Source organism: Camelus ferus, chromosome 8 (assembly GCF_009834535.1).
Source record: "Camelus ferus isolate YT-003-E chromosome 8, BCGSAC_Cfer_1.0, whole genome shotgun sequence".
Taxonomy (NCBI): Eukaryota; Metazoa; Chordata; class Mammalia; order Artiodactyla; family Camelidae; genus Camelus; species Camelus ferus.
In genome coordinates, this window is record NC_045703.1 from 24,960,514 (window position 1) to 24,979,933 (window position 19,420).

Consider the following 19,420-nt stretch of genomic DNA (forward strand, 5'->3'; position numbering starts at 1 on the left):
ATAAGCAAAGATATTTACATTTTTCTTATTGACAACAAACGTATTTTCAGAGGATATCACTTGCAATAGTAACAAACAAGATAATTAAGACTAAATCCCAGAAAATGAAAAACTGTAAACCTTTTGAAGTCACTAAAATTTGAAATAAATGGACAGACATGTCCAACATGTTCATAGATAGGAAGATTCAATAGTATAATACTCTCCAAACTTCAGTAGCAACAAACAGTTTAGTTTGTACTCCCCTTACATAAGGGCTGCAGACTCCCTGGGGCAGAACAGAATTGTAGGCTGGGAGCCTTCCTCGTATGCTGGGAGGTTTAGGGGTCTCCTTTCATTAGATGTCCAAAGACTGTGCCCACTTGGAGACGGGAAAGTGTGATCTCCAAGCAGCTCACCTACTGCCTGCTTTGACTCTCACGAGCCAACAGCTACTCATCCCACCCCCAACCCCCAGCCTCGCTGTGCCTGCCAGGAATTCCCATTAATTAAGGTCTGGGAACAAATGCAGACCGGTTAGCTCCCAGGAGCATTCACATGCCTTGCAGGCTGGCTTCTGTTCCTTTTGGCAGAATTAATGTACGATCAGCTCTGACTGCCCACGAATGTAACTTAAAACTCCAAGCACAAGGAGACATCTAGACTTTGTGGTGACATCATTAAAAGCCTCCCACAGGAATGGAGTGCTTTGTATCTTTGCAGGTTTATTCAAGGGCCTAGCTAGGAAAATTCTTTAATCTGGAAAAGAAGGAAGAGAAAAAAGAAGGAAGGAGGGAAGGAAGGAAGGAAAGAAAGAAAGAAAGAGAGAAAGAAAGGGAAAGGAAGGAAGAAAGAGAAAGGAAGGGAGGGAGGAAAGGAAAGGAAGGAAAGGAAAGGAAAGGAAGGAAAGGAAAGGAAAGGAAAGGAAAGGAAAGGAAAGGAAAGGAAAGGAAAGGAAAGGAAAGGAAAGGAAAGGAAAGGAAAGGAAAGGAAAGGAAAAAAAGAAAGAAAGGTTGCTTACCTTGACCTCGGGAGAAGGGAGGTTTCACCTAGAACTCGGTGGTGACCTGCCTGGAGAGAAATCCAGGGCTGATGGGCAGGGAAAGGGAATGTGTTCTTCTAACAGCTCCAGATGGGGCGTGACGGGGATGGGGACAAATCTGAAGACGGCCTAAGGACACTCAGAAGAGAGGTTTCACACTCTGCCAGGTAAAACTCTAGTTGTGACTATGGGGTTGGGAGAAGCCCCGATGTAGGTTAGGAAAATCAAGCACTTACCCTTCCCTGGTATGGAAAGAGCTGTTTGGATTTCTCCTGCCTAACGTTCCCTGAAGGAAAAAGGGAGACAAACATCTTAAGAACAAGAAGAAACTTATCAAGTTCCTTTCCCCCTGGAAACCAGGCCTATTTCAGAGGAGATCAGAAAAATCCAGTTGAAATAAACTCAGATAAGCCTGAAACTCCATTCTAGTGTTCCGCCCTTCCCTGCAGCTCTCCGTGTTCGGAGAGCAGACAACCTGTCAGGTTCTTCAAAAGGCTGAAAGAGGTCCCATTCACTCATTCATTCAGCAATAATTTACTGAGTGCTCGCCATGTTCAGGGGAACTCGTCTAGATACTGAAGAAATTGCTGTGAAAAACAGACAAAAACAAACCAAGTTAATGGTACGTACATAGAGTGTGATTTGAATATAGAAGTGAGGAACGTTCAGTGCTTTCGTCTGTTTCATACGGGATGCTTCCGACAAGCTACTAACAGACAAGCTGTTTGGAATACAGGCTTCCTTTCTTCTCTCCCGCTCTCTAATGAATCTGGATCATTCATCATTGTTCAGTTTCCATTGAGCCATCCCAGTTAAGAGACCTACGAATGTACTGAAATACTCACTTGGCCACAGGTTGAAGGATGGTTTCTCTCTCTTCCCGAACCCCTCCTCCCTCCCATAAACCTCCAGGCAACGCCTGCCCGGAAAATGCGACTGCGTCCCCCGTTCCCCTCACTCTTTCTAAGGAGGGCGCGGAAGGGGCAGCGGCCCAGCTGAGAGCGTGCTGCAGACGGCGGCGGCCAGCCCCAGGGCCTTGGGGAGCCCACCTCCTCGCGGGCCGCCGCCGTGCCCTGGGCGACCGCTGCGGGGCGCTGCGGCCCCAGCCTAGGAGGACGGGCGGGGCGGGGCGGAGGGCTGAGCGGACGGCGGGCGCCGAGGGCTCTGCCACAGGTAACCTGAGGGAACGGGGAGCGCAACCCTGCGAGCGACGGCAGGAGGCGGCGGCGCTGAGCGGCGCCGAGGCCCAGGGGCCGCGGGAGCCAGCGGAGCCCGTCTCCATCGACTCCCCTTGCCCCTCGCCCTGTCGCCGGCATCGGTCCCTGCGGCACGGAGAGAAAGGTACGTGCGACCTCGCCGGGTCCTTTCGAGACCCTTCTTAACCTGAGGGCCGGCGCCCCCTACTCCTCGAGGAGGGGGTGGACCCTGATACGCAGAGGACGATGTCTGGGGTGAGGGCGCCCCCAGATTGCTGTCTGCTTGGGGAGGAGTCCCAGACGGAGCGCGCTGCCCCCTTTCCTGCGGCTTCCGGGAAAGCCGAGGCGGGAGCGGGGGTCCATCCCGGGGCACCTCCCCTGTCGCTTTCCTTTAGTTGCCTCCATAGAATATAGAACTTGGTGGGGGGCGGGGGGCAGGGCGCAGAGAACTTTCTCGTCTTTGCATGTCCCCATTCTCTTTCTCCAGTGAGCTCAAAGAGTTTGAAGAAAGTGGTGGTGGGGGCCGGAGGTCCCCAAGTATTTCTTCCGGACGTGGAGGCAGGCGGTCTTCGGGCGTAAAGGAGGGTCCTTTCTGGTCACCTAGCGTCCTCCGCTTTCCCCGGGCCTGCAGGCCGGCCTCAGAGTGACCGAGCTCGGCTTGGACGCGCCAGCAGCCTGCGCCCCTCCCTCAGCCCTTTGAGGACCGCCAAGGGGTGTAGGCGCCGGAGGGTGGGGGCTGTTCTGCCCTGGGGAGATCCGCTCTGGCTGGAATTAAGGTCTGTAAAGAGTTAGCAAGTGGCGTCTCCCCGGGCCCGAGGAAGCAAGCGCGTTGTCTGGCTTGAGTTCAGACATCAGCTTACCGACACTTGTCTTGGGAATTTCAGTGTGGTGCTTCCGGTAGATTTGAGGGGCGGGAGGGGAAGTGGAGCATTATTTGTGACCCGAGAGGAGCTTCAGTTTCCTAAAACTGGTCAAGAATGTTTTCCCTGAAGTGTGGTGAGATGGTTTAACTGGTGATTGAGATCCCCTTTGGGGCCAAGAGATTGAGTCTTAATGCCACTTGTTAGGTGTGTGACTCTGGAAAACCCATTTCTTTAAACCTAAGGTTTTAGAATTGTAAACTGTGTATAATATTGCTGTAGAAATTAAATGAAATGATTCAAGTAAAAAAAAAAAGGCTCGGCATCGCTCCTCTGAACGCTAAGGATCCTTTTTGTGAGCCTGTTGGGTGATGATATTCGTTTACATTTAGGTAATGTCTGTTAGACCAATGTAAGTGGAAAGAACTTGGACAATGAAGACAAACACATCTGGGTTCAGGATGGTGGTACAGGGTACTGATGGTGTCTGAGAGGAGATTTCCCATCCTTAAAACAGCAATAGCAACCTGTTGTTCTTGTGCTGTAGTAGGTGTGACTATACATGTTTATCATCCATCATCTCTAGCAGGTGCTTAGCATATGGTAAATGAAGAATTTTTTTTTAAATAGGGATATAAATTAAATTTGGAAGGTTTTCTGCACTCTAGGTCATAAATGAGGAGGGGAGAGTGGAAGAAAGGTGGAAAGGAATAAGAGGCCAGAAAACAACTAATTGCATATTGTTGGGAGGTATAAACAAAGGGTGATACTGAAATGCTAATTTGTTAACTCCTTGTTCCGTGTTGGCACCAAAAATGAACCTTAGCTTCCAACTCAAACTCATCAACCTCTCCAGAGCCCCTCCAGATAAGCATATACTCCAAGTAAAAGCAGATGGCTTGTGATCCAACTCTGCTTAGAAACAAGGCACACTTCCAACTGCCAAGGCCCTCCCACATGGAAATTCTGGTGCCACCACTGTGAAATATATCATACATTCAGAAAGTATCAAATGGAGAGGTACAAGTTAAAGAGCAAGAACAGAAGTACCCATGAAGTACCCATGAAGAACTAGAACATCCTCAGAACCTTGCAGCCTGGAACACTCCTCCACTTGGCATTCCACTTACTTTTCTTTCTCCTCCTGAGGAACCAACAGTCTGGATTTTGTGTTTATTTTCCCCTTGCTTTTCACACTTAGTGTCTTGTATGAGAAACTCTGTGGAAGGGAAGTTTCCAAACAAGCATTTCCACAATAACCTAGAGCATTCCTGTAGAACTTAAAAGCAGGCTATTGAGAGTGGGATGCAAACCGCAAAGGAGCTGAAAGTATCAAAGTGCTGGGATGGGGGCAGTCTCTCTGTCTAGGCTTTCCCCTGGTTTCCTTGGCACAGGCTCCTTGGGTGTGTTCTGTCTGTGTAGGGGAGGCCCAGTCTCTTCCAACATAGCTTGGAGGCTGTAATTTTAAAGGCTTTGCTTGAGTCTCTAAGAATTGGAAAAACAGTAATTTGTGTGCATGTGTTTTAGAAGTTTTTTTATTTTAAATACCAATTATCCAGGAGACATTGTATGGGATTTAAAGGATTAAGCCGAGAGTGACCTTTAAAAACGGTTTTAACCTAAATTCCTCTTTCTCTGCTTATGATGTTTGTGTTAGGGACTTTGTTTTAAGTTACTTCTTTGCACTGAATCACAGCTTTCCTTGGTGAATCTTACACAACCCTGTCACTTCTTGGCTAAGGCAAAGATTCCTAAACTTGCTTCATGGTGCTGTTAGTATCTCAGTCATTTTTTTCACAGTGCCCCTAGATTTAAGTAGTTTACTAGTAGTTAGATCCAAATGTAGTATTTCTATCCTAACAACATAGAAGCTGTTTGAAAAAAATAATACACATAAACTGAGAGAAAAAAATTATATCATTCCTCAATAGCAACAATTACAAATAGGATGTGTGTGCCTATACTGTTCTTAGACTGTTTTTTTTCCTTTTTCAGTTTTATTAGGTAGAATTATAACACTTTGACTGCACATATGCATTATATTGTATGTAAATACATACTACTACTCAGACTTTGGGATCAGACTGGATACCACCATGCTTGTTGCCTGTTCCACATTAATTTTTCTGCAGCAATTGCTTTTTAATCACAGCAACCACTGAAAACCCAAGCTTTGCAGAGATATAATGTTACTGATAAGAACGTAATGTGATCTAATGGTGGAAACTGTGAACTATCTCCGGTTTGTAGGTTCAGTGGTGTCCAGCGTGTTGAGTACACTGTGTTTCCCTTGAACTTTTCAAATATCCTAAGCTGCCCCTGTGAATTTGCTACAACTCCCTGAGTGCCTGGTGCACAGTTGGGGAATTATTGGTCTAAGGTTAAACCCCCTTCCCGGGAGAGATCAGTTACTAAGGAAGGTGTCTGCCTGAAGTAGCCCCAAGTTAAACTTCTGTGTGGAGTGGGCTAAATCTTGGTTTTCTCCTCTATATTAAATGGAGTGGCTAGAGACTACCTCATAAGATCATTTCTTAATGATTAACTAGATAATGTACATAAAAGCATCTAGTAAAAGCCTGGAATATAACAGAGTCTCAGGAAATGGGAGCTGTTTTACAATTGTTAAGTTTAAGTAGTACTAAATGAATTTCCAGTAATAGATATATGCCGTTGCCCCCTATTTAAGAATAGCCAGTGTTTGAAATCTCAATTTTAGCAAATAAATTACGAGGTAATTAGTTTACATTATGAAATGATTTATCATTTTTCAAACAACAAACCCTAGTGTACCATTGTGACACTTTGATTTTTCACACCATCTTTGGAATACTCGTCTTCATTTGTTACCATGTGCCCTGGTTTGGGAAGGAGGGCATAACTGATTGTAGGAGGAAGACCTAAGCCTGGACCGTAGACTTCTAAGGAAGGCTCTTTGTCTTATGTCTTGGGAAGTTTGGACTTAGGTTATAGGCTGGAAAATGTTTCAGGTAGGATTTAATTTCTGCACATGCTTTTAGCACAGAGAGGCAGATAATCTTTTCAGATGAAACGGTTTTTATTAAATTGCAGAGCATCCCATGATAATTCCTATCAATAAGTGGTACTTGTTAATCCTGCAAGAAAAGATTGACTTAGATAACGATGTCACAAATGGCTGTCACCGTGCCTTCCAGGGAACATAAACCTTTTCTCCTTTGTCTTGTTGCTTGCCCAGACTCCAAGCCTAAGCTCAGACCTGGTGACATTTTACCAGTTTGTGAGAATACATTCAATAGTGATGTTTCCCTAGTATAGTTGAAGATTCTTGTTATTTTCTTCAGACATTTATCATTGGGAAGTCTGTACAGAACCATAGGTAATACTTCCAAATTGACATAAATTTTTTTTTCTGTTTGTTTTAGTTCATAATGTTGAGGGTTTTTTTTCTCCCCTCTATAAAATTTGAATATATGTGTGTGTGTGGGAGAAACTATTTGATTCTCTTGAACTAATTGTTCTCTTTTTTCCATTTGATGCCCACAGATAAATTATCAGCATTATTTTTATTTAACATATTGCCCCCTTTTTTTAAAAAAAGAATTTCAAGTCTTTCCTTGGATTAGATTGATTATATTTGATACTCAACATTTTTTTTAAAGTATAGTTGATTTATATTAGTTTCAGGTATGTGACATAGTTATTCAATATTTTTATGGATAATACTCAACATCTTATGGTTTTAGGGTATAAAGTAGGAAACTGAATTGTAGATTTAAAAAATATAGGTTAGAATGAATTGCTTTTTTCTTTTTGTCTGCAACTTTTCCTTAAAAGAAAATTGAGAGTCACAAAGTTTAAGCATTCATTAACTATTGCAGTCTGATATTGTAGGCACAGAGTGCTTTGGGAAGTGCTTGCCTCTTTTTTTTTTTTTTAAAGGTTATGCTCCATTTATAGTTATTATAAAATACTGGCTGTATTCCCCATGTTGTACAATATATCCCTATAGCTTATTTTATACACAATAGTTTGTACCTCTTAATTCCCTACCCTTCTCTTGCCCCTCCTGCTCCCCTCTCCCCACTGACAACCACTAGTTTATTCTCTATATCTGTGAGTCTGCCTCTTTTTTGATTTTGTTTGTTTGTTTGACTGACAAATCCTGCCTCAGGTTTATTTGTACAAACAGCACAGGTAGACATGAGCCCCATGCAGACAGCAGCCCAGGGGTCACTCAAGTCCTTCTATCCTCACATCAATAGATGAAAGCCTCTACTCTGGAGCCTTTGTGGGGGCCCGGGTGCCTTTGGGAGCCTGAGCCTGAGCTGCAGCTTCAGCTTCAGCTGCGGCCTTGGTCTGAGCCTTGTCCTTGGCCTTTGGCTGACAGCCTGAGACCCTTGGCGATGCGGGCAGGAGCATATTTCCCGAGCTTGGGGTGAGCAATGTAGGCAAGTCAACTGAGCTTGCAGCTGTTGCCCTTTGGGATCTTGGGCTTGACCTCCTTGGGCTTTACGAGAGCCTTGCTAGCCTCAGCACGTGCATTCATGGCCTTGGCGTTGTTGGCTGCATCTTCTTCAGGCCCTTCTTGTTGTGCTTCTTGGCAAAGCGCATGTTCCTCAGGAACTTGGGGTCCACCCTTTAAGAGATTTGTATTGTTGTGATCGAGGTTTTTTTGATGCCGTTTCTGTGCCATTTTCTGGAGTGGTTGTGTGTGTTGTGGTTCTTTGACTTGGCCATGTCTGCACTGGAGCTGGGACATTGCAAATCGCCTGGGACTGGAAGAGAAAGAGCAGTCTGCCTCTTTTTTGGTTATATTCACTAGTTTGTTGTATTATTTGGATTCCACATATAACTGATCTCATAGAGTATTTGTCTTTCTCTATCTGACTTATTTCACTTAGCAAAATGCTCTCCAGGTCCATCCACATTGCTGCAAATGGCAAAATTTCATTCTTTTTAATGGCTGAGTAGTATTCCATTATATATATATGTATTTTTATATATATATATGTATTATATATATATAACCAATCTTCTTTATCTGTTCATCTGTTGATGGACACTTAGGTTGCTTCCATATCTTGGCTATTATAAATAATGCTGCTGTGAACATTGGGGTGCATGTATCTTTATGAATTAGTGTTTTTGGTTTTTTTGGATATATACCCAGGAGTGAAATTGCTGGGTCATATGGTAGTCCTATTTTTAGCTTTTTGAGAGACCTCCGGATTGTTTTCCACAGTGGCTGCTGTGGAAAATTTATATTCCCACCAGCAGTGTGCCAGGGTTCCCTTTTCTCCACATCCTCACCAACTTTTGTTGTTTGTGTTCTTTTTGATGGTAGCCATTCTGAGGTGTGAGTGATGTCCCGTTGTGGTTTTGATTTGCATTTCCCAGATGATTAGCAATGTTAAGCATCTTTTCATGTATCTGTCTGCCAGTTGGAAAATGCTTGACTCTTAGTATTTTCTATAAAACTAGGAAAACATATGCAAGGATTAAAACATTTAATTTAAATTTGGGAATTTATTGTAGCTGAATGGACTTAATTCAATTTCTACATCAATGATTTGTCCTCAGTTCAAGAATGCAGATTAAGGGGAATATTTCTGTCTATGATAGTAAAAAACATTGTTTTTTAAAAAAATGATTTTAACAGAGGTACCAACAAATAGAAACAAGAATGGAAAAGTAGTCTGAAGTAAACTAATATTAATAAACAGGAACCAGAAAGCATTTTGGGAGGGCTTATTTTTGTTTTTGTAAGTACATGCTTTGAGAAATGTTTCTAAAATGAATGGATACAAAAGAATAATTTTCCTCACAGATAAGAGGTGAATATAGAACTTAGTTCTCTTGAGGTTGTGACCTTTTCCACATTAGCTCCGAGAACCATGCTCTCTATCATCTTGGGTTGGATGAGGCAGTGCGAGATGGAGGGGCACATCCTGGGGCCTTGGGGAGGATGGAAGGACACCGAATGGACATCAGGAAACTTAGTGTAGTCCTGGCCACCAGCCTGCTGTGGAGCTGTAGACAATTTCTCCGAGCCTCAGTTTTCTCTTCACTAGCCGAGGGGAGTAGACCAAAAGATGACTTTTAAAAATGAACAGTTCTGTGAAATTATACATATTCATAGTGTAAAAGCAACACTCTTGTTCTTGCACAGTTTTGGAGACAGGTGCCCTTGAAGCAACCTGATGGTCTATGGGCCAAAGAGAACTAGTGAGATTGTTAACTTGATGGAACCTGATGATGTCCTTTTACTATGAACATCAATAACTTACTGTGTAGCATCCTGTAAGACTGTGTATGCATGTATTCATATTCTAGACTATAAACCAAAAGTACCACTTTATTCTAAAACTTGATTTCAAGGCCATAAAATTTATATTCCTATTTAAGTAAATTGGAGTTTTCAGTTTTTGAAAATATCTGCATTTTATTCTAATTCTAGGAAAGTCTCACAGGAATATGCTATATAAAGAAATTACCTCTAGTGGGGAGTTTTAGGAGTGGTGGGTTTTTCCCCCCTGTGTCTTTATGAGAATTTTAAAGACTTCTTACAGTGAACATATATTAAGTTTATTATCAGAAAAATAAACAAATTAGGTAGAATGCTTTAAAAATTACACAAGAAAAATTCAGTATTAGTCAAATGTATTAAAAAAGTACTTTGTTCCATAGTGGAACTATTTAGATGTTCTAGTAACTAAAATATTTCACTAAAATGAGAGGTAAAAATGTAACGACATGAGATGGACCTATTTATCATGGTTATATGGTAGTGATTTGAATTTATTATTGTGTACAAAAAATAAACCAAATCATGTACAATTTGACTTGGAAAATTTCAGTTCAGATTTTTCACAAAACTAACTTACTTCTCTTTCTTTGGCAGGGATAACGTGTCTCATGCCAGTTTTTAAACTTATTTTTTAGCTGGAAAATACCAAGTGAATTATAAGTCCCAGCATGTAATTCTGAATTTGACCCAATTTAGGTAGAATGCTGAGATGCGTTGTATACTATTTTATATTATGCCATATATAGTATAAAATATTCAAGTACCAGAGAGCAGACTTCTTGAATACGTATATATTGATGCATTTGAATATCCTAGATATGCCCTGTAAATATTTGCAGCCACCTTTGGTTAAGAGGCATGGGCTTTAGAGCTGTTCTTACTGGGTTTGATGCCTGGCTCTGACACCTACTGGTTGTAAACATTTTGGCAGTTTACTTAACCTCATGCCTCAGTGTCCTAACCTGTAAAATGGGGATTTGAAACAGTTCTGTACTCTTGATTGTGGAGGTGGTTGCATGAATCTATGAATGTGATAAAATTCATAGAAAAACACACACACACACACACACACACACACACACACAGAGTGAGCTCCTGGAAAAAACGAAATCCAAGTAAGTTCTATGGTTTATTTAGGAGTATTATACTAAGGCCAGTTTCCTTTCCAGTTTCCATACTACCACTGGGCGGTAGGGTAAGTGGGAACTCTCTGTATTATTTTTCATTGTGATAAAATATACATAACATAAAATTTACTACTTTAATAATTTTTAAAGTATGCAGTTCAGTGGCATTAATTATATTCACATTGTTGTGTAACCATCACCACTATCAATGTCCAGAGGTTTTTCATAATCTTAAACTGAAACTCTACCTCCTCTTTAAATGATACAATTAACCAATAATTTCCCAACCTCCTCTCCCCCAGCCCCTGCTAACCACTATTCTATTTTCTTTCTCTATCCATTTGATTATTCTACGTGCCTCATATAAGTGGACTCATACGATATTTTTTCTTTTGTGACTGGCTTATTTTACTTACTGTAATGTCTTTGAAGTTCATGTACTATTTTTGCAACTTCTATGTGAGATTAATATAAATGAAAAAAAAATTCCACTGGTGGTGCTGGGCTGTACAAAGGCACGGAGGTAAGGGACAGTGGAGGGTGGCCAGGAAAACCAGAGAGTGACATTACCTCTCTTTCCCTTCTCCTCCTTATCCGCAGTCATAGGAGAAGAGATGCAAGAAATAGCTGTGTTCTCTCCTGTACAGGGAAGAGTCTGCATTATTTACTAGTAGGTTCCTATATCAACCTGAGGAGCAGCTATTAAATCTCCTACTAAAATAGAAATTCTTTTTTTAATTGAAGTATAGTTGATTTACAGTGCTGTGTTAGTATCTGGTGTACCACATAGTGATTCAGTTTCTTATACACACACATACACGCACATGCACACGCACACATATATATGTATATTCTTTTTCAGATTCTTTTCCATTATAGTTTATTATAAGATATTGACTATAGTTCCCTGTGCTATACAGTAGGACCTTGTTGTTTATCTGTTTTATATATAGTAATTTGTATCTGCTAATCCCATACTCCTAATTTATCCTCTCCCATCCCCTTCCCCCTTTGGTAACCTCAAGTTTGTTTTCTGTGTCTAGGAGTTTGTATCTGTTTTGTAAATAAGTTCATTTGTTTCATTTTTTAAGTTCCACATGTAAGTGATATCATGTGATATTTGTCTTTTTCTGTCTGACTGACTTATTTCACTTAGGATACTAATCTCTAGGTCCACAATGCTGCAAGTGGTTTTATTTCATTCTTTTTTGTGGCTGTGTAGTATTCCTGTGTGCGCGTGTGTGTGTGTGTGTGTGTGTGTGTGTGTGTGTGTGTGTGTGTGTCTCCATTATATATATAATAAAATAATGTCCTTTTTATCTAGTTATCTGTCGATGGACATTTAGTTTGCTCCCATGTCTTGGCTATTGTAAATAGTGCTGCTGTGAACATTGGGATGCATGTATCTTTTTGCATTAGCATTTTCTCCAGATACATGCCTAGGAGTGGGATTTCTGAATCATATGGTGACTCTGATTTTAGTTTTTTAAGGAATTTTCATACTGTTTTCCATAGTGGCCGTACCAATCTACATTCCCATCAACAGTGTTTCTCCACACCCTCTCTGGCATAAAGTAGGAATTCTTAACCTGAAGTTCATTGATGATCTACAGATGCTTGAAGAGCCCCAGAATTTAGGTGTAAGTATTTAAGTGAATGCTTATATGTGTACTTGAGAGGGAAGACATTTCATAGCTTTCATCATATTCTCAAATGGTTCCCTCACCCAAAAATGGTTAGTAAGCACTGCAAGAAAATATTGTTTACAGAGCTCTACCCACTCCACAACAGGCTCTCCCCCTTGGGTGTCTTAGCTCCTTTCACTTTTCTGGTATATCTTTCCCCTTACCATCCTCCAGAGGCTTTCTGTTCAAACCTAGGATAAGCCTGAATAGTTCTTTTCCCTGAGAGCCTCCAGCCATTCTCCTGCATTCTACAGACTCCAGGACCCATTCCTCAAGGGCCAGAGGCACTCAAGGGTGAACCATTGTGGAGTCCCCAGTGGGCAGATGTGAAATCAGAGTCCCAGGCTCACAGCTGCCACATCTGTCTCTGCCCTCTTTAGGCTCCAGAAAAATAGGAAGGTAATAATACTTGAGGTTACACTGCTATGGAAGACTCATGAAGTGGTACCAGATGGCTGAAGTTCAGTGGATTCTACCTTGGGGAATGCAAATTTAATTTTGAGGTTGTCTTCTGGTTTACATTTTATATTTTAAATGTATTATAAATATACAATACATTTCACTTTGTGGAGTATCCAGTGATTTAGGTGAGCTACTGCACGGATATATTGTTATAAAAGATGTTAAGTATCAGATTTATTTAATTATAGAGCTCTCCAGTCATTCAGATTGGTTTTTTTTTAACATTTTTTATTGATTTATAATCATTTTACAATGTTGTGTCAAATTCCAGTGTTCAGCACAATTTTTCAGTCATTCATGGACATATACACACTCATTGTCACATTTTTTTCTCTGTGAGTTATCATAACATTTTGTGTATATTTCCCTGTGCTATACAGTGTAATCTTGTTTATCTATTCTACAATTTTGAAATCCCAGTCTATCCCTTCCCACCCTTCACCCCCCTGGTAACCACAAGTCTGTATTCTCTGTCTGTGAGTCTATTTCTGTCCTGAATTTACACTTTGTTTTTGTTTGTTTGTTTGTTTTTGTTTTTGTTTTTTAGATTCCACATATGAGCTATCTCATATGGTATTTTTCTTTCTCTTTCTGGCTTACTTCACTTAGAATGACATTCTCCAGGAGCATCCATGTTGCTGCAAATGGCATTATGTTGTTGGTTTTTATGCCTGAGTAGTATTCCATTGTATAAATATACCACATCTTCTTTATCCAGTCACCTGTTGATGGACATTTAGGCTGTTTCCATGTTTTGGCTATTGTAAATAGTGCTGCTATGAACATTGGGGTGCAGGTGTCATCCTGAAGTAGATTTCCTTCTGGATACAAGCCTAGGAGTGGGATTCCTGGGTCATATGGTAAGTCTATTCCTAGTCATTTGAGGAATCGCCACACTGTTTTCCATAGTGGCTGCACCAAACTGCATTCCCATCAGCAGTGTAGGAGGGTTCCCCTTTCTCCACAGCCTCTCCAGCATTTGTCATTTGTGGATTTTTGAATGACGGCCATTCTGACTGGTGTGAGGTGATACCTCATTGTAGTTTTGATTTGCATTTCTCTGATAATTAGTGATATTGAGCATTTTTTCATGTGCTTTTTGATCATTTGTATGTCTTCCTTGGAGAATTGCTTGTTTAGGTCTTCTGCCCATTTTTGGATTGGGTTGTTTATTTTCTTCTTATTGAGTCGTATCAGCTGCTTATATATTCTGGAGATCAAGCCTTTGTCGGTTTTATTTGCAAAAATTTTCTCCCATTCCGTAGGTTTTCTTCTTGTTTTACTTATGGTTTCCTTTGCTGTGCAGAAGCTTGTAAGTTTCACTAGGTCCCATTTGTTTATTCTTGCTTTTATTTCTTCTAGGAGAAAATTTTTGAGATGTATGTCAGATAATGTTTTGCCTATGTTTTCCTCTAGGAGGTTTATTGTATCTTTCTTATGTTTAAGTCTTTGATCCATTTTGAGTTGATTTTTGTATATGGTGTAAGGGAGTGTTCTAGCTTCATTGTTTTACATGCTGCTGTCCAGTTTTCCCAACACCATTTGCTGAAGAGACTGTCTTTATTCCATTGTATATTCTTGCCTCCTTTGTCAAAGATGAGTTGACCAAAAGTTTGTGGGTTCATTTCTGGGCTCTCTATTCTGTTCCATTGGTCTATATGTCTGTTTTGGTACCAATACCATGCTGTCTTGATGACTGTAGCTCTGTAGTATTGTCTGAAGTCTGGGAGAGTTATTCCTCCAGCCTCTTTCTTTCTCTTCAGTAATGCTTTGGCAATTCTAGGTCTTTGATGGTTCCATATGAATTTTATTATGATTTGTTCTAGTTCTGTGAAATATGGTTTTTAATTCATATGAATGGAGTGCCTAAATGGTAAAAATTCTAACTTGCAAGTTTTTCTTATACATATGATTCTTCAGTATTTGCATTCATCTTAGAAACTCTTCAGTAGATCATGATTTGACTCATTTATCTGGCACAAATATATTCTATTAAAGTAGGCTAACTACTGTAACAAACATCTCTAAACCTCAGTGGCTTAATCCAGTAAAAGTTTATTTCCAGCTCACACAAAATCCAGAGAAGTTATTCCTGGGTGGGCAGCTTTCCTGGTTAGCTCTTCTTCAAGTGACTCAGAGATAAAGGCTCCTTCCATCTTGTTATACCGTCATCTTCAACACGTGATTTCCAGTGTCACTACAAAGGGGAAGAGGCATACCAGATTAACTGCCTCCACCAGTAAGTGAAAACATCATTTCTGCTCACATTCTATTGGCCAGAACCAGCTCAGAGCACCGCCTCAATTTACGGAGTCTGGGAAATTTAGCCCCTGACTGGACAGCTGCTTCTGAGCAATAATCATTTACTTTGGATGGGAAACAGAACTCTTTGGTGGATAAGTAGCCATCTTTTATATTAATATGCTAGTCCTTTAACAGTTTGTAACTACCTTCGTATGATTTATTTCTCATGTTCCAAACATATATGTGAAATGGAAGGTCCTACTGTGTAGCACAGGGAGCTATATTTAATACCTTATAATGGCCTATAATGAGAAAGAATATATGTGTGTAAACTGAATCACTATACTGTACACCAGAAATTAGCACATTGTAAATGACTATACTTCAATTAAAAAAAATAGTTATGTCTTTGTAGTGTAAGGTGTGGATGAGACCTTTATACAGGAAACAGTTGTGTCATAATTGCCCTGTGAGCAAATACAAATGGGATTAAGTCGTCTTAAGTTCTTACATTTATTGGGGAACGAAGTATATTTTATTAATTGAGAGTTACCCAACCATCTAGAGAATTGTATATTTGAGAAAGATGGAACAGAGGAAGATTAACAAAGAACAAGAATATGCATGTCCTTTTGGGTTCATGAATGTTATTATAATAATTTAAAACTACTTCCAGCTGCTGGCAATAAGCAAATATGAAAATTTTCCTCTCCAAAAAAAAACCAGTCTTCACCACAGGATGTATTACACAATCATAAATGTACGTGTCACTTTTATTTATTTGCTCTTAAGGGAAACTCAAGTTACAATATTTGGACCTATTTATCTTATTTGCTTGAAGCTTATTTGTGCCTCAGGGCACCATTTGGCTGTATCCAGCATCCGACAGCTAGAAATGGAGAGTATTGAGGAATTAATAAAAGATCATGTGAAAGGTCCCAGTATCTAGTTGGAATCATGGAGAAAATGTAGTGGTGCACACTAGCTCTACTGGCATACCTTGTTTTATTGCTCTTCGCTTTATTGCACTTTGCAGATATTTCATTTTTCACAAATTGAATATTTGTGCCAACTCCGTGTCGAGCAAGTCCACTGGCACCATATTTCCAATGGCATTTGCTCGTTTGTGTCTCTGGGTCATGTTTTGGTAATTCTTGAAATAATTTCAAACTTTTTCATTATCATTCTATTTGTTATGGTGGTCAGTGATCTGTGATTTTGATGTCACTATTGCAAAAAGATTATGTCTCACTGAAGACTCAAATGATGGTTAGCATTTTTTAGCAACTTAAGTCTTTTTAAATTAAGGTATATACATTTTTAAAGATAATGCTGTTGCACATTTAACAGACTACAGTTTACCGTAAATATAATTTTTATATGCACTAGGAAACTAAAAATCTCGTGTGACTTGCTTTATTGCAGTATTTGCTTTATTGTAGTGGTCTGGAACTGAATAATCCATGGTATCTTCAAGATCTGCCTGTAGTAATGTTTCATTTATCCATTACTGGTTGAGATTGGGCTGTTCCACCTAAGGAAGAGGTCCAAATAATTAATATTTACTACCTTTTAAGTCCCAACTTAAAAAAAAGTTATATTGTATGGTGCCCACGTTGGAATTAAAGATACACTAGACCAAAGGTCAGCAAATTATAGCCACAGGCCTGCTGCCTGTTTTGTAAAGTTTTATTAGAGCATGACCATACTCGAGTTACATATTGCCTGTGGCTGCTTTCACACTATGCTTGCTGGCAGAGTTGAGTTGTCAGAGAGGCCATGTGGCCCACAATACCTAATACATTTACTATCTTTTTACAGAAAAAGTTTGCTAACCCTTTCACTAGACTTAAAATTAGTATAACTTGATTTGAGGTAACTCTGCTCCTAGTTAGGGTTTACTTGATCTCTCTGGCCATGGTTCACTATCATAGTGGGGATAATAAAACCTACCTAATGGGATAATTAAGATAGGGTTTTTTTTTAAATTTAAAAATGTTAATTTATTTTGGGAGGAGAGGTAATTAGGTTTCCTTATTTACTTTTTAGAGGAGGTACTGGGGGTTGAACCTAGGACCTTGTGCATGCTAAGCATGCGCTCTACCACTTGAACTATACCTTCCATTGACCAAGGTAGACTTTAAATTAAGTGATCTCAGGGTAACCCTAACCCTAACCCCAAATTATTTAGTTACCAAGTTTATCTTCTAGTTAGCTATCTGCCTTTCTCTCTTCCAGTTAGCTTCTTTAGACCAATTATTTTCCAACTTATCAAGATAAGAATCATCTGGGAACTCTATTAAAATTCAGAGATGCCCACCCTCATTCCTTAGGTCCTGATTCAGCAGGTCTGGGAGATGCATGTGCAACAAGCACTCCAGAGTCTGATGTAGATGTCCTGGTCTCCAATTAACTCGGACCCTTGTGGCAACTTGTCTTTGGGTCCCTAGAAATTGTTTCTCTGGAAGCTCCAAATATGCTTCTTGTCTCCCTTAGAATCAGAGCCTTGCCTGCTTGATAGGAGAGCTTGGAACTGAGAGAAGAGTGCCCAGCGGCGTTAATCATCAGCATTCTGAACATGTGCAGAGAGACCCGGCAGTGGGCTTATCATATAAATCAAATCATTCCCTGCCTGACTGCACCTATACAGCCATCTGCTGCTTTGCTTTCAAATAGAAATAATGATAGGGAAATTGGCACTGGGGCTTGAGAGAAAGCGACTGGTTTACACTGGAACTCTGTTTGCCTCTTGAGGCTAAGAGAGAACAAATTAAAGCTAAAATTAGCATTATGGCCTGAGGTTAGCTATCTCTTCTTAAAATCAATAAAAGATAATAGCAGAAGGAGTTACCATGAGAGGAAGAACCTAAATCCAGGTGCTTTATGGGTACTTTAAGAACGGATGCTTATTTAATTGTTTATAATTTCCTTAATCTCCAGATGTATTATCCTACGTTATGTAATAATAAATGGCTTGCTCACTGAAGCCTCTGTTTTCCTCCATTCAAAAACTTAGTAAAGAGCTGCAAAACCAGTAATGAATAACAGGAAAGTCCCTGGCACCTGTTGGGTTTTTATACAATATGGAGAAAAGTGAGACACCTCCCCCCAAAAAGAAAGTCCAAAACCAAAACCAAAAATATAAAAACTTGGAGGAAGAATCAAAGAGCCTCACACCTTCAGTATTTAATATGAGCAGAGCTGTGTTACTGTTCAGAGCAGTATTTTAAAACTGAGAATCAGGTGCCTTTCAACATTTTCCATCATTGCTACCCTGCTGAAATAAAATCTGAATGTTTGATTGGATGTAAGCCAGGGTATTTTGTACTTTGAAATGTAAGTAAAGTAAACACTTTATCATCCAATGAAGGACTTACAGCTAATTAGATACCTTCCGGTTGAAAGACGTCTTGGGAAATTGATTTCAAAAACATGTGCTAATAGGGATTTAAAGAATCTTATGTAAAATGATCAAAGGATTCCTTTCAATAATGAGTTCCCTTAGACCCAGGATATTTAATATATGATTAGAATTACTAATCATTCAAAGTATATACAGAGTATGTGCCCTTTGAGGAAGCGCATCAAGGTAGGAATACCATCGTGGGACACATTCTGAAAAGGTTGCTAAATAAACAATCATCTATTTTTATTAAAAGGATAGCTTTAGATCATTCTTTTTCATCCCTCCAAAATATGCAACAGGTCTAATTTATCTCCAGATACTAGAATTTCTCTCCTTACTATTAAAAAACCCTGAGAAAAGGCCATTTTGAAGAAAATAAAGCTTCTGTCTTTAAAAGCAGAATAATAAAACATTATTATTTTGATATACTCAAAACTAATTGTCTTGATGCTCAGTGCCTTTCTGTCTTTTTAAATCCTAAATTCATGAATTTATATTCTTCCCTTGGTATTAAAAGTCTCAAAAACACTAACTGTGCTTATAATTGACTGGTTGTGTTAAAGGTGACAAATGTTCTTGTGTGTCTAAAAAAGAACTGAAATATTGTATCACATTTTGTCCCAGGACTTCTGTGCAGTTTCTTATTAGGCTCCTCCCTCCCCAGCCTTTGGAATTCTCTTAATGTCAGAGACATTAACTTCGAGGGTAAGAAAATAAATCTTAAGAGACTTGTAGTATTTATTCTGAATTTACTGGACAACTAAATTGGACGAAGGTTAACATCCTAGTTATATAAGGTGTACTTCTTGTTAGTGTTAATGAAAGCTGTGTACACAGTGGAGAGAAAACATACTCCTCAAATCAATAAGCAGATAGAAACCATGATAGATTTTGTATGAAAAAAAGCAATGTCACAGGCTATTAGGGTATTTATGTGAGGGGGAAGATGCTGTGTTATAGGACTAAATCTTAAAGGAAAGACAGGTATTGATTGTAACCTAACCAGATACCATAAATCCACAGCAGCGCTGCCTCGGCCCCACAGAATAAATGGCATTCATTAAATTTGAGTTTAATGCAAACTCAAATTGCCCTAGGATCAGGGAGGCCAAACTGTTTTACTGTTCTCTGCA

The 19,420-nt window shown here is 39.8% G+C and overlaps 1 protein-coding gene and 1 long non-coding RNA gene across 3 annotated transcripts in view; one reads left to right on the forward strand and one right to left on the reverse strand.

Annotated features, from left to right (window-relative positions):
- Positions 1 to 298: 298 nt before the first annotated feature.
- LOC116665300 lies at positions 299 to 1,636 on the reverse strand. The gene is made up of 4 exons (XR_004321848.1): positions 1,497 to 1,636; positions 1,258 to 1,307; positions 1,001 to 1,050; positions 299 to 738 (listed from the first exon to the last, which is right to left on the reverse strand). It is a non-coding gene; the product is annotated as an uncharacterized LOC116665300 (long non-coding RNA).
- A 501-nt stretch (positions 1,637 to 2,137) lies between these two features.
- The window catches only part of ANKRD6 (ankyrin repeat domain 6), a 198,199-nt gene continuing 180,916 nt past the window's right edge, over positions 2,138 to 19,420 (forward strand). The window contains exon 1 of one of the 2 annotated variants that reach the window (XM_032484594.1): positions 2,138 to 2,362. The gene's annotated coding sequence lies outside the window, so the exon portion shown is untranslated. The remainder of the gene's footprint in view (positions 2,363 to 19,420) is intronic. The other variant, XM_032484591.1, reaches the window with a different exon arrangement.